The 16,326-nt window shown below is 43.6% G+C and overlaps 1 protein-coding gene across 4 annotated transcripts in view; it reads left to right on the plus strand.

Annotated features, from left to right (window-relative positions):
• Positions 1–16,326, plus strand: part of LOC107269061 (dystroglycan) — a 69,777-nt gene that overhangs the window by 30,286 nt on the left and 23,165 nt on the right. For 2 of the 4 annotated variants that reach the window (XM_015742498.2, XM_015742501.2), the window contains exon 1: positions 1,182–1,451. The exons of 1 other annotated variant lie outside the window; for it this stretch is intronic. The gene's annotated coding sequence lies outside the window, so the exon portion shown is untranslated. Of the gene's footprint in view, positions 1–1,181; positions 1,452–14,692; positions 14,993–16,326 lie in introns of those variants that run through there. One more of the 4 variants, XM_015742500.2, reaches the window with a different exon arrangement.

Consider the following 16,326-nt stretch of genomic DNA (forward strand, 5'->3'; position numbering starts at 1 on the left):
TTTTTTTTTTTTTTTTTTTTTTTTTTTTTTAATAATTGTTACTCGTCACGATTCTAAGACTTTTAAATATACATGGTGCGATTTCTATAGGTTTCTGACATCATTTCAATCCGGTACTTATCGAGTACGGCAATTTGTTGGATTTAAGTAATCAGTATTTGCGCGAGGCACTGTAAGATACGAGGGTATAATCGTGAATATTGAATTTTCTTAAAATTTGTTAATTTCGGAATATTATACCTGTTTATACTGTAGAAAGACTTAACTCTACGGGCTGAGAGTATTCTACAAAAATTGGCTGCGAGTTGTTTGACTCCGAAGTTAACCGAGGAAGACATTTTTTTTTACTCTAGAAGGCAATTATCCTCGTGCTTCTCCAAGACACTGATTTTGATGACACAGAGTGTAAAAAAAACACATTTTCTTTTTACACACGAAAGCAAGAACAGTTCTTTCCCGTAGCCATGGTAACAGTCATTCCTGACAGCAAAAATTTGTAAATTGAAGATTGAGTCATTTACCTCTACGTTACAAGGGTCGGCAAGTACACACGTACAACATCCAATCGATAGTCATCCGTACTGCTCAGTGAGCTGACGTTCCCGCTAACGAAGTAATTAGAGTCTCTTAAGTAATAAAATTGTCCGATCATATTACCTCTTAACGATAATCGAAAATTATATTGGAGCAACGTCTGGGATCCAAACGAAATCAAAGAAAGATAATTCTTAGACAGTACATTTTCGTAGTACATCCGAGAAATTAATTCTTACATTTTCTAAAATTATTTAAAGAATGCGTGTAAATTTTACAGAGTAAAATTGATTTTAAGAAATTTTCATAATGCATCTATCCACAAGTGACAAGCGCAGTGGTTGATGGGAGAACGCATCCATTCTGCTATGAAGACTTTGGTCGTGCGTACCAGGGGAAATAAAAGCATAGTCCGTTAACACGATTGAAGGGCCCAAGGGCCACAGAGCATTGGTTGATATCTTCGGTTCCAAGAGAAAGCCCGTAACATGGAGTGGAGCTTCTTATAGGCCCTAGCGGTGGTGCTGGAACGTTTCCCCTATCGCGCTGTGCTCGTGGTCGCAGGGGAGGCGATCCAGGATCTGGTGGTGGGGCGGAACAGAAGAAGGGGACACAAAGTGGAATGAACGTGCGAGTGAGTATAGGGCCAGGAAAGCTGCCGGGCGCCATACTGCCGACGTTTGGCACAGTACGCGCCCAGCCAGCGGTCTCGGATCGTGCATTTCGTTTCCTGCGAGGCACTCGACGTTTTACTCGAACATATCATTACGTTATTGCATTTCTTTCTTAGCGTTTGCACGAAATTCCTTCGTCGCTCGGCAGTACGCGTTGTGTGTGTTATACAGTAATAAATTAGTACTAAAAGTGAGTGGATAATAAAAGGACGAGGATTTTTTTTAACGTAAATCTACCATTGGGTAAGTGTCTCATGTTCTTTGTATTTTTTCTGTCGCTACCGTCACTCATTTTCAATGCTCTAATTTTATTTTATATGTATAACAGTATGCAGATGTCAATATTTCGTCATATAAACATTAAGCACCTTACTTTTTCTGTTAGATTTGTACGATTCCTAATACATATTCTAGACTTATTCTTATGGAATATACATTAAATTCTTTCTCTTGGACGGGTTCTGCATTCAATTCTTGTCTTCGAGAGGCATAAGATGTACCGGATTGATAGTATTGAGTGTAAAACGATCGGTAGCGCTGGCTTTTACGAAACAAAGAATGGTTCTTGTTGCTCGATGAACACGGTCGAGCATGGGAGTCGAAGCGAGGATAAAAATGAAACGTTATGCCCTGCCTCGAAGTATTCGTGCGATTAGCAACTTGCATTAACAGCAGAGTCCGTCAATGGAAAGAACATAGTTGGAAACAATGAATGCCGGACATACGATCGATAAACACCACTAAAAGCTCACTCAATGGACTGATAACGGCACGAAGTAGTCGAGGATTCTTATCTGGTAAATACAGTGGACAAACTTGTACAAGTATTGGCTATATAATTTGATATAATCATTCGAAGAAATGTAAAAATATCATGTTAGCACTGAGTCACGTACATTAACCTCCAAAACTCATTATTTCCTAGAAAGGAATAGGGGGTTGTCGTTTCCATCAGTCGAGGGTGTATAATTACGTTCTTTCTTTTTCACTCATTTTTCTCTTTACACTGCACCAAGAGACTCCAGACTGGAGAAGCCGAGGAGTTGAGGCGACGATTCAATGTGTTTCTGGTGTTGAAATAGAAACGTTGTGCAAGTGGCTCACAAGTGTCTGGGGAAGAGTCGCGTTCTCAAGTGGCGTCCTCTTCCCAGTCGAATGTCTTGCCACGATTCCGGTTTGACTTTTCGAAATCTATGGCAATCCTAGTAAAAACACACGACTAAGTTTACACTTGTCACTCTCGCGTAATTGTCTACTTGAGATATAAAAGATATACGTGCACGTACATGCATACGTACAGCTGAGTCCATAGGCGTAGCCACCCAATCACGACAATGATCGTAAATTATCTGATACCTGTAGCCAATATTTTCGTGCCTAAAGGTACATTAATAAAGTTTGAAGCTGAATTGCATAATGCATGAGGATAGCAGAACGTACGAAATATTATACCGTTGCTGAAATTCTTGTCTTCTTCGTGCGTTCATGAAAATTATGGTCTCGGGGAACAAAGAGTCGTGATCGATAAAAAGTACAAAAAAGAGGATGAGAATGCAGGAAACAAATATTTTTAGTTAGGTTTTTTTTTTTGAGACCTTGATGAAAAATCGAATACGTCCATAAAACTTTATTTCAGGTTTTTTTTTTTAAATTTTTGTTTTATCCCTTTCTTTTTTACCGATCGTTTACATCAGATCCTTGTTCCTGGGGTTCTCTAAATAAATATCGAGTCCTTGCAATCGTAACGTACAAATGAGACCGGGATTAGAATGAATTGAATTCCTCTCTGACGAGACAGGACGGAAAGAGGAGGCTCGAGGCTGAGATTTAGGGATGAGCCGTGAAAGAAATAAAGGATAAAGGGGAAAAGAGAACGAGAGAGTAGGAGCCAGTAGGTACCCTGCAGCTGAGGTTCTGATGTATTTTTTTTTTCGTATCGCGTGAAATTGCGGCCTTTGTTTGGGGGCGGAGGAACTCGGTACGACGGCCCTGCCAGCTGCCAAAATTCCTCCTGGGACCATCCTGACCAGGACACAATACCAAGTTAGGACCCGTTTCTTCCCTACGTTAATCTCCTAGAACCAAGGCCTAATGCCCTTTTCGACAACCTGGACCAGCATTCAAGCAGGAGGTCCGTACCCGCAGCCGGCGAAATTCACTGTACTTGGCGCCTTCTGAATGGACCCGCTGATGATGGTTTACGAGCATCCCCCGCGTCTTTATTCCTCTAATTTGCTCGTTTCCTGGAAATATCTAGTCCTCCCTCGAAAATGGCTCTGGCATCGACTCCTCTGCCCTTATTCGAACTATTTCTTCTTTTTCTCCAATTCACCTACTCCCTACCGTCTCACTATTTCCTTTCAGTATAATACGAAATCATTTATAAATTTACGAAAATATTTAACTAACAAAAAGCCCAACCACATGCCGGCAACGAAGCTTCGTCATTTCTCGAACTTCAAAGAACTCCCGGTAACATCTTGAAGCGCTAATACATAAAATTGCACGTGTTACTTACCAGCCTCGCGTCAGCCACTGAAGGAATAACAAGCTATGATAATTTATTCCATTTAAGCCCGTATCGTCATCAATTGCACAGGGATCACTTTGGCAAAGCAATGTGCCACGCAGAGACTCCGTTTAACGGATAAAGTTAATTGCCATGAATTATCCAAATATGTTTTATAATTAAATTAACTTTTTTTCCCCTACCGTGGGAATCCATAAAATTCGACACCGAACGGGTATTCGATCCTAGCATTTAAGCATTCCTCGACGTTCCTCGTGGTCGGCTAGGATGCTCTAATCACGCTCTTCGCGGTCAATACATGTAGACAGATACGTATCCCATAGGGTATATACGGGATCGTGTATTCCGTATAGGGTATAGGTTATACGTAAGGTTCGGTATGTATAATATTGTGGGGTCAGCATATGTCACAGAATACATAGGTAAACGTGGTAAATATACATGGGACATATGGTCTGTTGTACTGTACTGGGATGCCGATTATAACCCGCATCTAGCATATTTGTCCGCGTATATATATATATGTGTGTATACTATATATATTATATACAATGGATATACGCGGGAACGAATGGGCACGCGAGTAGAGATACCTGGAACTACTGCTATATCTCATCCTATCCTGCTAACTTTTACCTTAGCGCCCATTCGTCTTTACGATGAGTATTTTTTATGAATTGACTTTTTCGACTAGTATTCAGTGTCCTAGCTATTTATTATCCACGTAATGGCTGCATAATGTCAACCTGTGCATCGATGTACGTAAATCAAACGTCTTTATATCGCGACGCAATTTTTTAACCTGAATTTTTAGTCGTAACGAGGTATCCATGAATTATGTATCGTTAGATAGCTCTCTGTGTTTTGTAATTCTCTTATCAGGTTACCTCGTCACCTGGATCGGTTGAACTTTACTCTCGGTACAGTCCGACTACGACAATTGCGCTTTACGACTGGAATCAAAGTCGATCGTTAAAGTCGATTGCAGATACTTTCAAGTCAGTTCACAGTGCAGACGGAAACGTAACGCGTAACGATCTTGTTAGTTTTCGACCTAGCGTAACGTAACTGATGCGCGTCGTGTATTATGTATATAGTCAAGTAAAGCTAAAATGTCAAGCCCAGCGACTGTCGTTGAAAAGGACGGAGTTCAGATCGGATGGTGCTTTGCCCCATAACCCAGGTGTCATTTTTCAAGGGAGAAAAAGACTCGTTTCGGTGATGATCATTGTTTGGGGATCGATATGGCAATATCTTTGTACGAAATAACTCGTGCCTTGTGTAAGTGAAATTTTTCTAAGAAATTTATTGTTTGAAAAAAAATTTATGAAAAAAATTGGATCTTTTTATAAAATTTTTTCTCACGCCTTATGACTTGCCAGAACTGAGTAATTTCATAACGCGAAAAGCATTAGGCATTGTTTTTTTACATATTAATATCGATCTTTAAAAGCTTCTGGTTAATGACATTTGCTTGACATTTGCTGGCTGAGTGGCTAACTGGTTGTCAATCCGTGCGACGTTCCGTTTTGTAGATTGACCCCGTACGATCTATAGACTCGCTCTAAATATAAAAGTATTTTCAGAAACTCATAGCTGTATGTGTTGGTCTCGTGGATAATCGTGGCTGCACGAAGAACTGGTGACCTTGTTTACGTGAAATTCACTTATATCTGCATATATGAAAAAAGTTTGGGTACGCACTGAACTGTCATTGTTTATGCGTTAATGCAATGCTTTGACGTAACGTGTAAGTTATTTATTGGGAAAAAAGAAGGGAAATATCGACGCCCAGGTATTTACGCGGATAATAAAGCCGAGCGTCACGGGTACAACAACGTATTGCTCGTGGGTTCATATAACGCGCGCTATAGTTATTGCCAATATTTTTCTACTTTCCAATAAATCTCAAGTTTTTTCTTTCTCCTTTTGTTTCCCCAACCGACTCGCTAAATTGCCCGGTTCCAGGGGAATCCCCGTAGCGCCCGGATTAAGTCGGTCGCAAAGGAAAACGATATTTTTCGACAGCCGGTGCTCTAATTATGCCGTGGATAAATTAACGTACGCCTTAACGCGGGATATATTGCTGGGCCAGGGATTAGATACTGGGCTGTGGCTTTTTTTTTAACGTTTCGAATTAAAATATTAATCGTTATCTGTATAAAGTACGCGTACCACAGTTTTTATGTCCGTACCCTGTGAATTTCATAAATACAGGACTGGAAGAACTGTGCTTAAATATATATAGATATACCTGCGAAACTGTAGTAAAAACTATTAGACCTCGTAAGCCGGCGTTTCCAGACAACCGAAAAGAAACGCCCTCAGCATACTTCGGTTCGGAAACTGACTTTGGTGCAACCGGAAATTGTACCTGGACTGTACCTTCCGCTTCCGTTTCTCTTTCCAGCAGTTTCCTCTTACCGGTTACTGCACACAGTCATCATCCCCTTCGTTTCTCCTATTCGCCCTATTTCTCTCTCTCTCTCTCTCTCTCTCTCTCTCTCTCTCTCTCTCTCTCTCTCTCTCTCTGGCATCTGGAAAAAGTTTATCCCGGGATACTCCAACCCCGTGACTTAGGGTGAGATAAGGCGCACGTAAGTCTCTACATTTCCTATCAGCTTTGACCATGCCTCGTACAGGGATCTGGACCCGACTTTGGTCTCGTCTAAAAATTTTGCGTCTTTAGACATTTGCGTCTGTTGGACTTCGGATTGAATGAGAATAAGAGTAAAAGGAGTCTATAACGGCGCCAAGCGTATCCTGAATTGAATGCCCGTTCTAGAACGCTAGACTCCCGCGGATACGTCGCTCTGCTGCCAGCTGAAAAATGCTCGTAGCAACGATTTTACTGGATACGATTTATGCTGGATGTTAAAAGCGCGAGTATCGTCTTTGACGTGGAGAATTTTTCGAAAAGCCATTACACGCTGACGGGGGCTGATAAAGTTTCGAAGAGGCATAAAAGTCGTAGAGGCAGGTTGTGACTGTAAATCAACGTACATCTGGTTGCCAGGGTTACCAACCCGCTCTGTGGACCTCGTGGACGTCATATTCCTTTGTTCCTTCCTTCCTTCCCCGTGTCCCGGTGGCAAACGTGAAAGCCAACGGGACCTTATAAGGACCTCGTATGCCGTGGTACATATTTGCCACGTGTTGGGGCACGTGACTGGTGCCAGTGCTTTTCGTTTGCTTCTCTATTAGATCGCGTGTGATTTCATACGTGTCAGAGGGTAATGCTTCGGCGAGCTTTAAGCTTCGCTCTGCGTGATTAGTACGGTGCGAGAGGCTAAAGGGAAGGAGATGCGTCAGTTACGTAAGCATTGGCTCTTACAGTCCCCAAACGGTACCTTACCTTTTTTTTCTCATGGATCTCTCATGATCTATGCTCGTAATCTTGAAAAGATGCTGTCTGGATGTTTCATCAAATATTTCATAAAATCGAAAAATTCGTTGTTTTACCCCTTCGACGTATCGATGCCAATGAAAATTGCGATACTGTATATCTGGAAATATATATTTTTTTTCTTACGAAAAAAAAAAACAGATTAGCTCTGTCTTTTTTTTTTAATTTTTTTTTTTAAATTATATTTTTTGTTTTCGACATTTTTTATGACCACCTTTATACTTCTATGTGTATTTGATTCCGTATCGTTTAACGTGACACGCAAAGAGTACGACCCACGTACGTCATAAGCGCTACCATAAAAATGTAAATTCACACGTCGAATCCGACGCAACACTAAAAGGCCTCGCGGTACTATTGTCTAGAAGGTGGTAAAATGGACTTTGGTGTGTTCAAGAAAGTTATGAATGAGCTCGGAGGCCTCGCCGGGACTTACGTTACATGATGTCCCACACTAGCATATAGCTACGATACACACTCAACGAATTCTCCCTCTCCCCTCCCTCACATACGTCCACACATGACTGCTGGCATTCACGTGGGAAGCGGTAGGAACGTGTATGTGGACCGTCGGTAGGCGCAAACCACTCGTAATCCTGTTCCATATAATTTATTCCTTAGGCTCGCGTCACGGGCACGTCGAACTCTCGAACGATAATATTATCCTGAGATCTCTTATCGCTTCTGGGTTAAACGATAGAACTTTCGAGAACAGCTGTTCAATCTATTTCGCTCCTCGTTGCGTCACTGTCTTGTAAAATTTACGAATTTTTTATTTTTTATTTGTTCAATATCTTTTTTAGGCTCTGACACTCTCTTCCTGTATACATTTTCATGACTATGCATATGACTTACGTAATATCTGACACTTGGTGGGATGAATCATCCTCCGTTACTGTTGGCTCAGCGCGTTCTTATCAAATCACGTGTACGTATGAGTTCGTGATATAAAAAATTGCAGCGCGAAAGAATCATTCAGTAGCGTCCACGTTCAATCTACATTTGACTCTCCTTATGGAATTTCTATATAAGGGATACGTATTATCGACGTGTCCCTGAATCCTTGATATATCTGATTGTAGGTCATTGCTTGTGTCGCTGTAGCCAATGTCGATATATTAGACTGTTAGACGGGTCTCTGCGATCGTTGATCTTCAGCCGTCGGCGGTTCTCGCGCGCAAAGATTCATGGTCATTTTTCTCCTTGGTCCTTTTACCGCCATTGTACTTTCTACCGGCAGGCTATGAATCATCCGGGCAGAGACTCGTCGTAAGGATTAATATTTATATTACAGGAGTGACTCACGGGAGTGTCATTGTACAGGAGCACTGTGTTTGGCTTTTACGACGGTCGACTTTGGCGACGAAATCATCGTTTGCTTCTGTACTGTTGATTCGACTCGATTACGATTAATCGGAGGACGAGGAAAAACTTTTTTTTATACTTGAGAATCGTCATACGGCTAATTTCACGGCAGCCAGTTGCACGCTCCGCTTTCTCGTATGCCTTTGGTCTTATATCAGGTAATTCAGCGTATATGCATATATGCACGGTGGCCAATAGATATTGCGTGTATGTATATGCACAGACGCTAGCGCACTTCCGTTCAAATCGACAGGGCATACCAGATCAGCTGTTCGACGTGGCTCAATGAATTTTGAAATATTTACCCAACGAGCAAATACTTTACCAAGGCACTCTTTTTTATCGTACAATTTCTGCAGGCTTGTAGACGATCGCTCGCTCGTCCATGCACACGCACTTGTGCGTTTACTATTTTCAGAGAAGGATCAACATTGCGCGCGGCCATGGTCGCTCCGGTACCCCGCGTGTGCAAACAGTCGTTAATACGGACATTCTTCGATAATATCGATGGCGCCACTGTAGGCAGAGGCGTGGTAGCATTTTCGAAATTTTCTTTCAACATCCGGGTCGATCTCTCGTGAGAAATAAAATTAGGCCGCGCGCGACGGGTAACGGGGTATTGGTTTTTCGTACGGAGACTCGGGGTTCAATATTTACGTTAACGTAAAATTTTTCGGAATTAACTCTCTACGTGGAACATCAGTCTACCGTTGGTTACCAGCGTATCGCTTGTTTTCTTTTTTCCCCCCCATTTTAAGTAGACGGTGGAATTTAATTTCTTTGTTTAGCTCTGCCGTTCTTTCAGGGCTCTGGGCATACTTAATATGATTTTCTGGGTAATGCGGATGAATATTGAATATCTCTTGGGGATGCTTTATTTATATTTTCTTTATCTTTTTCCCTCTTCTTACTTCTCTTGGCTGTACTCCACCTTTTTTTTGCCCTTGCCGCACACGGTTCAAAAGTATGCGCTAGGTCGACGGCTTCTGTAACACGATCCTTCCACCGCGTAACCTATCGTCTAGCCCACCGTCGCGGTTCTCATTCCGCGACAGAAAGCATCGAGAGAAGTTCAGGTCGCGTTCGATGTAAACTTCTAGGATGGAGCGGAGTCGAAGCTCTTCGTTAAAATACGGAGTTGACGATAGTCGTTGTCTCGTACCACGTGACTCGCATGCACGTAGCACGCGTCTCGAATGCTGAAAACGCTGCCGCGCGTTCGTTAGAAACACATTTCTTGCCTGAATTCTCGGAAATCTAAAAGCTGAAAAGTCTCTGCCGGGAAACGCTCAGAGAGTCGAGGGCTGCGTTCACGAATGTCTTGCCGGGAGTTTAGAGCATCTCGGTGTCGCAGTTTGACGCGGGTGCGGATTTACGTAGCGATACGGTCGCCGAGACTCGCTTGATGAAATCTTTTACCAAGGAAGAAAATATACCTTACGTACCACTGCAAGTCGTACGTTCGCGCGTCGATAAGTAAGATTCCTGTAAATTGTCATTTTTACCATTGCTCAGGGCATTCGATGCTTCGCAACGGCGAAGGCTTTGACGTAGTCGTGATGAATTTTGCACGTGACGCCTCGAGAAAGTTCTAGAAATAGATTGACAATAGTATTCTCTTTTATTTGTCCTTAAAGAGCGAAATGTATTTTCTCTCTCTCTCTCTCTCTCTCTCTCTCTCTCTCTCTCTCTCTCTCTCTCCTTATCACGTCCTTTTCATACCTCCTCAAGAACACCCACAGCGAACGCGGATAATCACTGTCCGGATAATCCAATCCACAGCCTGTATCGAGGAAAAGGAACGCGGACGGCTGTCGTTTAATTAAAAATTTCACCGCTTTTCTTTCGAGACATCCAGCCGAACGCCACATATGGTTTCCTCCTGTTGAGACGGCCGACAATCGACCTACTTCTCGCAAACGTCTTCTAGACGCGCACACGGTCGCCTACACGTACCCGCTTAACCCCCTGCACATGCATTCACAACCGTTCAGTCACTTATTAACGCATTCATGAGAATCTCCATCCGTATCTACCTACCTGTGGGGCCGCCTTAGGGACTTGAGTTTCGTAACGTGCTAACAGAACGCCAGTAACGCGCGAGGCGTAACGCAGCGCTGAGCATTCTGGAGAAATTTTATCATTATTAAACTCAATAATAACAATTACGTACAAGACTCGATTCAAGATGGCCGCCGTACTTGAGCTCATTCGCATACACTGTTTCGCCAGGCATAACAAAGGATTGTCTGACGATCACTGACCGTGCAACGTAATACCCACAGCAGAGCGTTAATTATGCGTCTGAGCAAGGGTAGACACTCGTATTTCAGGAGCATTAGGGGAATCTGTGCATGCGGCTATACACCCTTCCGATATGTATACATATATATATATATATGCATACGTGGCTATGTTGTCAGCTGTTACGTCACAGTGCGTACATACAGATAGCGTTATACATATGGGAACCTATAAAGCAATGCGATTGCGTACTCGCATATATATATATATATATATACACACACACAATATACACCCACATATATTCTAAGTATGTAACGAACTTGTGGATATATCGTTGATACCGCTACGTCCGCATACTCATTAATCGAAGTATCAATTAAATTACGTCCTAGGATTAATCTTGGGATTAATTTTGATTTGTTGACTGATAAGTCAATTGGTATAAGAGAATACATATATCGTTCGTTACTACCTGCAATCGGTACAACGGACTTTCTTGATTTAAACTATCGACGTATCTTATCCGTATGTACGCTGATAAGGACTTAACAGCTATACGCCGGTGCCGGAGCGTTCTATCCGCCTCATGAATATTTATCCGATATTCCGACAATCAGTTTCGTGCCACGTAGCGCCTCCCGCGATATATTCGTTGTGCTTCGCGTTATTCGTCGCGTCAGAAAATTGTGTACGCGTCCTTTCCGTAATGGCCTGTACGTTGGCACTCGCGCTCGTCGCGTGAAACGCGAAATCCGAGGGAACAAAAGTGACGCTACGTGAAAGCTTGCAACGTGCTCCGCAAGCAGTGACTTTCGTTCGTATTGTTAAGCGATAGGATTTGTTTTGCACGTAATAAATTGGTCACGCGTAGAAAAAAAAAAAAAAGCAGTAAGAACAGTTAAAAGTCCGAAGCGTTTCAGTCGTATTTCCATGTAGTCTGTCGGTGGGAGAGACACTGTGTACTTTTTAATAGGACGTTACGACAAGACCGTGAAATTCATACGCTGCCGCTGAACGTTACGATAAATCGGTGCCGGGCATCGATACGTTTCGTAATTTTGTTTTCAATTTGACAATCTGATTGTTTGGTTCCTCGAGTCGCGTGGTGGAATGTGTGACGCCGGGGGTCTCGGCGAAACTGTCGTTCGGTATTTCGCGTTGGAGGAAAAGCTGGGATGCCGGGCCCCCGGGGTACGTCGGTGCGTGAACGTGCGGCAATGCGGCGTAGAGACGCGCGCGTTTCCACGGGACGACTGTTGTAGTCCAGTGCGCGATGGTATGTCTAGATAACCCCTCGCTGGGAAAGTCATAGACTACATAAAACACATGTCGGTATCGTTACACGTCGAGTGCCTGCGCGCACTATTAATAGGTGGACGTACTCTCTATTACTCTTGATTAAGTCCATTGCACAGGGCAATGGCATTATGCGATAACGTTGCACGCGCGCGCTTACGCAGACCGCGGGACTCTCGCGCAACTATTTTAATTGGCCGGCACCGCGCATGAGAGTTCGTTTGTGCACCGTGGAGTCGTAGAGGCAAAGCACATCTTTCTTGCTTCTTTACTCCTTGGGTCGACTCCTTCGGTTACGCACGCTGCGTTCTCTGTCGCGCTAATCTCAGCGCCTGTAATCTTGCGTCTGTTTACTCTTCGGAGTTCTCGCGCGTATTGTCACTCCGAACTAATCCGTTAACGATATTTATCAAACGTTAGTCTTTCTCGTATTTTCGGCGGAATCGAATATGTTTTGTACATGTATATCGCGTGCCGGAGAGAGAAAATAGTTTCCCGCGCTCTTCCTTACCGACTGTGGTATTTTGCTTGAGAACGCATAGGACGCTTTCAGAGGCACGAAGCGAAGTAAATAAAAGCGGAGGATCGGTGCCCACTGTGCTTCCTGGTAACTCGAGGACCCTTTTCGTGGCTTAAATGCTAACGAGAGACCCATATCCTTTCTCGAGGACCCAGGAGCTTTCTTTAATGTGCTGTAGACCGTTGCTAGAACGCGTGTCAGGAGGAACAGAATCTTTTGTAGTTTCGTCTGGACACGCCAGATGGAACTACTATCGAGTAATAAAGTGTAGCAACGAACGAGGGGTAGCAGCCACTAGTCCTGGATAATCCTTAGGGATGCGAGAGAGACCTAGGGTAGTTTTGGTGAAACGGATATTTCTCGTTTATCCAACCATCGGTTCTCTTGGCGTCGTGTGAACTCGTGTGTACAGTAGAATCTCGTTGAGTGCTCGCTTCTTCGATCACTTATATCTTTCATCTTGACGCATCCGATTCGTCCCTAGTATCACTTACCAAGCGTAACTTACTGTGGAAACATAGAAAGGCTACGATAATAAGGACAATGAATCCTGAAGGGACTGTTAAAAAGTGGCAGCTCTCGTTAACTCTTCGTTTTCTTCAAATTGTCCTCCTCTACGTCCTCAATAACGTACACTTAACAAAAGTCTATATGGTGTGACGAAGTTAAATTTTTTTTTCCTTCGAGTAAACTAATGTACGTCGATCAGGGTAGATAAAGTTTATACTGTGCGCCGGTGGGTGACGCATTAATTTTACGATATTACTTTGCCGGGATTTCTTATAGGCACGATGCCAATGAGTAGGACTTTAATGCCCGGTCCTGTTTGTTCTCATAACGAGACAGCGAGCAGGGAGTAACGGAGCAGATGCGCATGTTGAGCCGAGAGTGAATCTGGAGCAAGAGTTAAAAAATGTCAAGAGCCTGCAAGGTTCGAGTGAACCATCATTAGCCTTACACTTTCTACGTTTATACAGTATATATATATATATATATATATATCTTAGTCTATATTTTCTTCTTGCTAAATACCTAGGCTAATTTTTATTATTTTTTCCCGAAGTTCATCCTATACACTAAACCGTATTTTCATTCCTCCTTACATCAAGTACATTTACCGTCTAACGAGTCTATGCAGTTGGGCTCAACTTAGCCGGTATATATAGTATGCACGTGGTGTGCATTTACCATCGATTGCTTAGGACTCTCACGTCTTTTACGGTACGCGCAAGACTTCCCGGTACCGCTGCTGCGAGATCGTCCTTTACCCATAATACCAGGAACGGCGTCGTCTTGGCGAGCTTCGTGCTATTTTCGTGACGTCTCGACGGCCTCCTGTCTTTCGCTTCCCGTCGCATTCGATGCTGAATCGACACTGCACGTTGCCAACAGCTCGCATAAAGCACTGACTTCAGGACGGAAATAACGTCACGTCGTTTATCGTGTACATAGAGCCCCTGCTACCACGTGGCTCCCTCGGTTCCGACTTTACGAGCGTTTACAATCCGGCCTGACACCTCCGTCACATTATTTCGCCCACGATAATTCCAAAAATTTTCGAGATTTCTTATAATCAACAAGTTTTTCCATGATCTAAGGAAAAATAATTATCACGCATATAAATCTATAATTTCCAGATAGTATAAAAATATAACGTGCACATGTAAATGTGTACGTATGTATCTATAACGAAGAATAAACGTATATTCGTCCACGAGTCGACGTCCACTTTTCCCAGAAAGGCCAGTCCTCTGTCGCCGTAGATCGTCGCGGGCAGTGTCTTGCTCGATTGACCGCTAATTATGCCACGGAGTAATTAACGCTAATTGCTTGGCGTGCATTCGCCCGGCACTGACTCTTATCGCAAACCGTGCACACAGCACTGCGCGGCGACTCCACGAAGAGAACGGGCCCCTCGCCCATAGCTTCCCTTTAATCCCCAAACAGGAATTGGCAACACTGCCAGTATATATTGGTATTAGATACCCACGTGGTATATCCTCCCTATAGGTATACGAATTGCATTGGAAGTCTACCTGGCTTCGAAACACGTATAACCCGGCTACTACCTCGCTCTACGTCACAGTGGCAACGCCTGTCTCCGAGACACGAGTCGCGCCAACCTGAAACGTCCCTTTTGACTGAGCACGTAAAAATTCGATGTCCCGACCGGAGTGAAGTTTGTCAACGACATCGGAAACATGAAAACACCGAGTAGTCAGCTTTCAAACAACTTGACTGATACTTCCGTGGCAGTGTGTACCTTATAGGAAGGAACCTAGAGAAAACAGAGTGTAGAATGGAAAAGACGTTGGATCGTGGGTAAAACCAGCCGTAGGCGCTGTTGAACGACGGATTTCTGCGTGTATATGCACAATGTCACGTGACTTACTCGGTACCCGATTAATAAGGCAGAAAAGGTAAAACACGAGTGTGGCGTGAAGTTCGCGCATTCTTACCCAGCACAATAGAGCCATTCGCCGTGGGTCAGCGCGACGCGTTAGCCGTACGTGCAAAGCCTGCGCTATTATCGCAGACGCGACCCCTTCGTGACACAATTAACACGAACTTACAATAGCTCGACTTTGCTTACGTTTATTCTCACCTACGCATTACCCTGGATGGTATGTGACTTTTTTTTATTGATAATTGTTCCGACACGCTCGGATACGCGACAAATATAGCCATTGCCAGGCGGAGTGGTTCGCATTGCAAAATCTAAATAGTACCCGTCTATGACACCCGTGCGATGATTTCTAAAGGATATGGATCGCGATGACGTATTTGACGCCGATCGTAAAATTCCATCGGTCGAATCGGCCGCGTGGAATTTATTGAGAAAATAGACAGTCGAGAACTCTCTTTCGTATTGACAGTCGACGACGACATGCCGATGCACTCGCGTTGCGCTGATATTTTTACGTAATCGAGGCTCGAGCTGCAACGATATTATTAGCGTGTATCGCGACAGTCTCCATAACGCTAATTAATACAGCCGTCGTAATCTAACGGACGCACCACTTAGGCGGTCGGTGAACGTAACTCGTGAGTCATCCGGTATGACTTTTCTATTGACTGTGTGCACGATGCGAGGTGGCACTTGATACCGAAAAGCGCGTGGTTTTCTAACTAGTCTCTTGAAATTCAATAGCCCTGTGTACTATTGACTGATACTCGTATCCGTGATAGGTCAGGTAGGTATATACACGCGGTTATCGGGTTTTCCGTAGGAAAACAAAAGGTCGGCTACTCCTGCTGAAGTGGCTAGTCAAGTAATTGGGCCTGTGTAGCGTCTTCGCGACACGCAACGTTAAGCTCTTTGCCAGAGACGTAAAAGCTTTTTCGCGTCTGACTTTTCTTGGTACCGAGCGAACGGAGTTTTATCAGGAGCGCTCAGGGTACAGAGGGTAGGCAGAATGAAAGAAAAATAACGGGCTAATGGAAAAAGAGGGAAGTAGCTGGGCATTGAACGAAGCACTCTTAGCAATGGACACTGTATTAGATACTTGTCGTAAATTGCGATTGAGTTGGGTCAGTGACCTTTGACGAGCGTCCGAAGTTAGCCTCGATCCAATGAATTTTTAGGTTAGTTAATCGTTACTCTTGTCTGGCCACTTGGACTTTATGTTTTTAGATGGGAGTGCTATAATAGATCTGTGCTTGTGCCAGACGGAACATACGAGGTATATCTCGCAGGATGTATCTAGGTCTTACCTAGATTAGAACCAGGTCTAATTTCATAATTCCAAGCACA

This window comes from Cephus cinctus, unplaced genomic scaffold (assembly GCF_000341935.2).
Source record: "Cephus cinctus unplaced genomic scaffold, Ccin1 Ccin1_scaffold0597, whole genome shotgun sequence".
NCBI lineage: Eukaryota > Metazoa > Arthropoda > Insecta > Hymenoptera > Cephidae > Cephus > Cephus cinctus.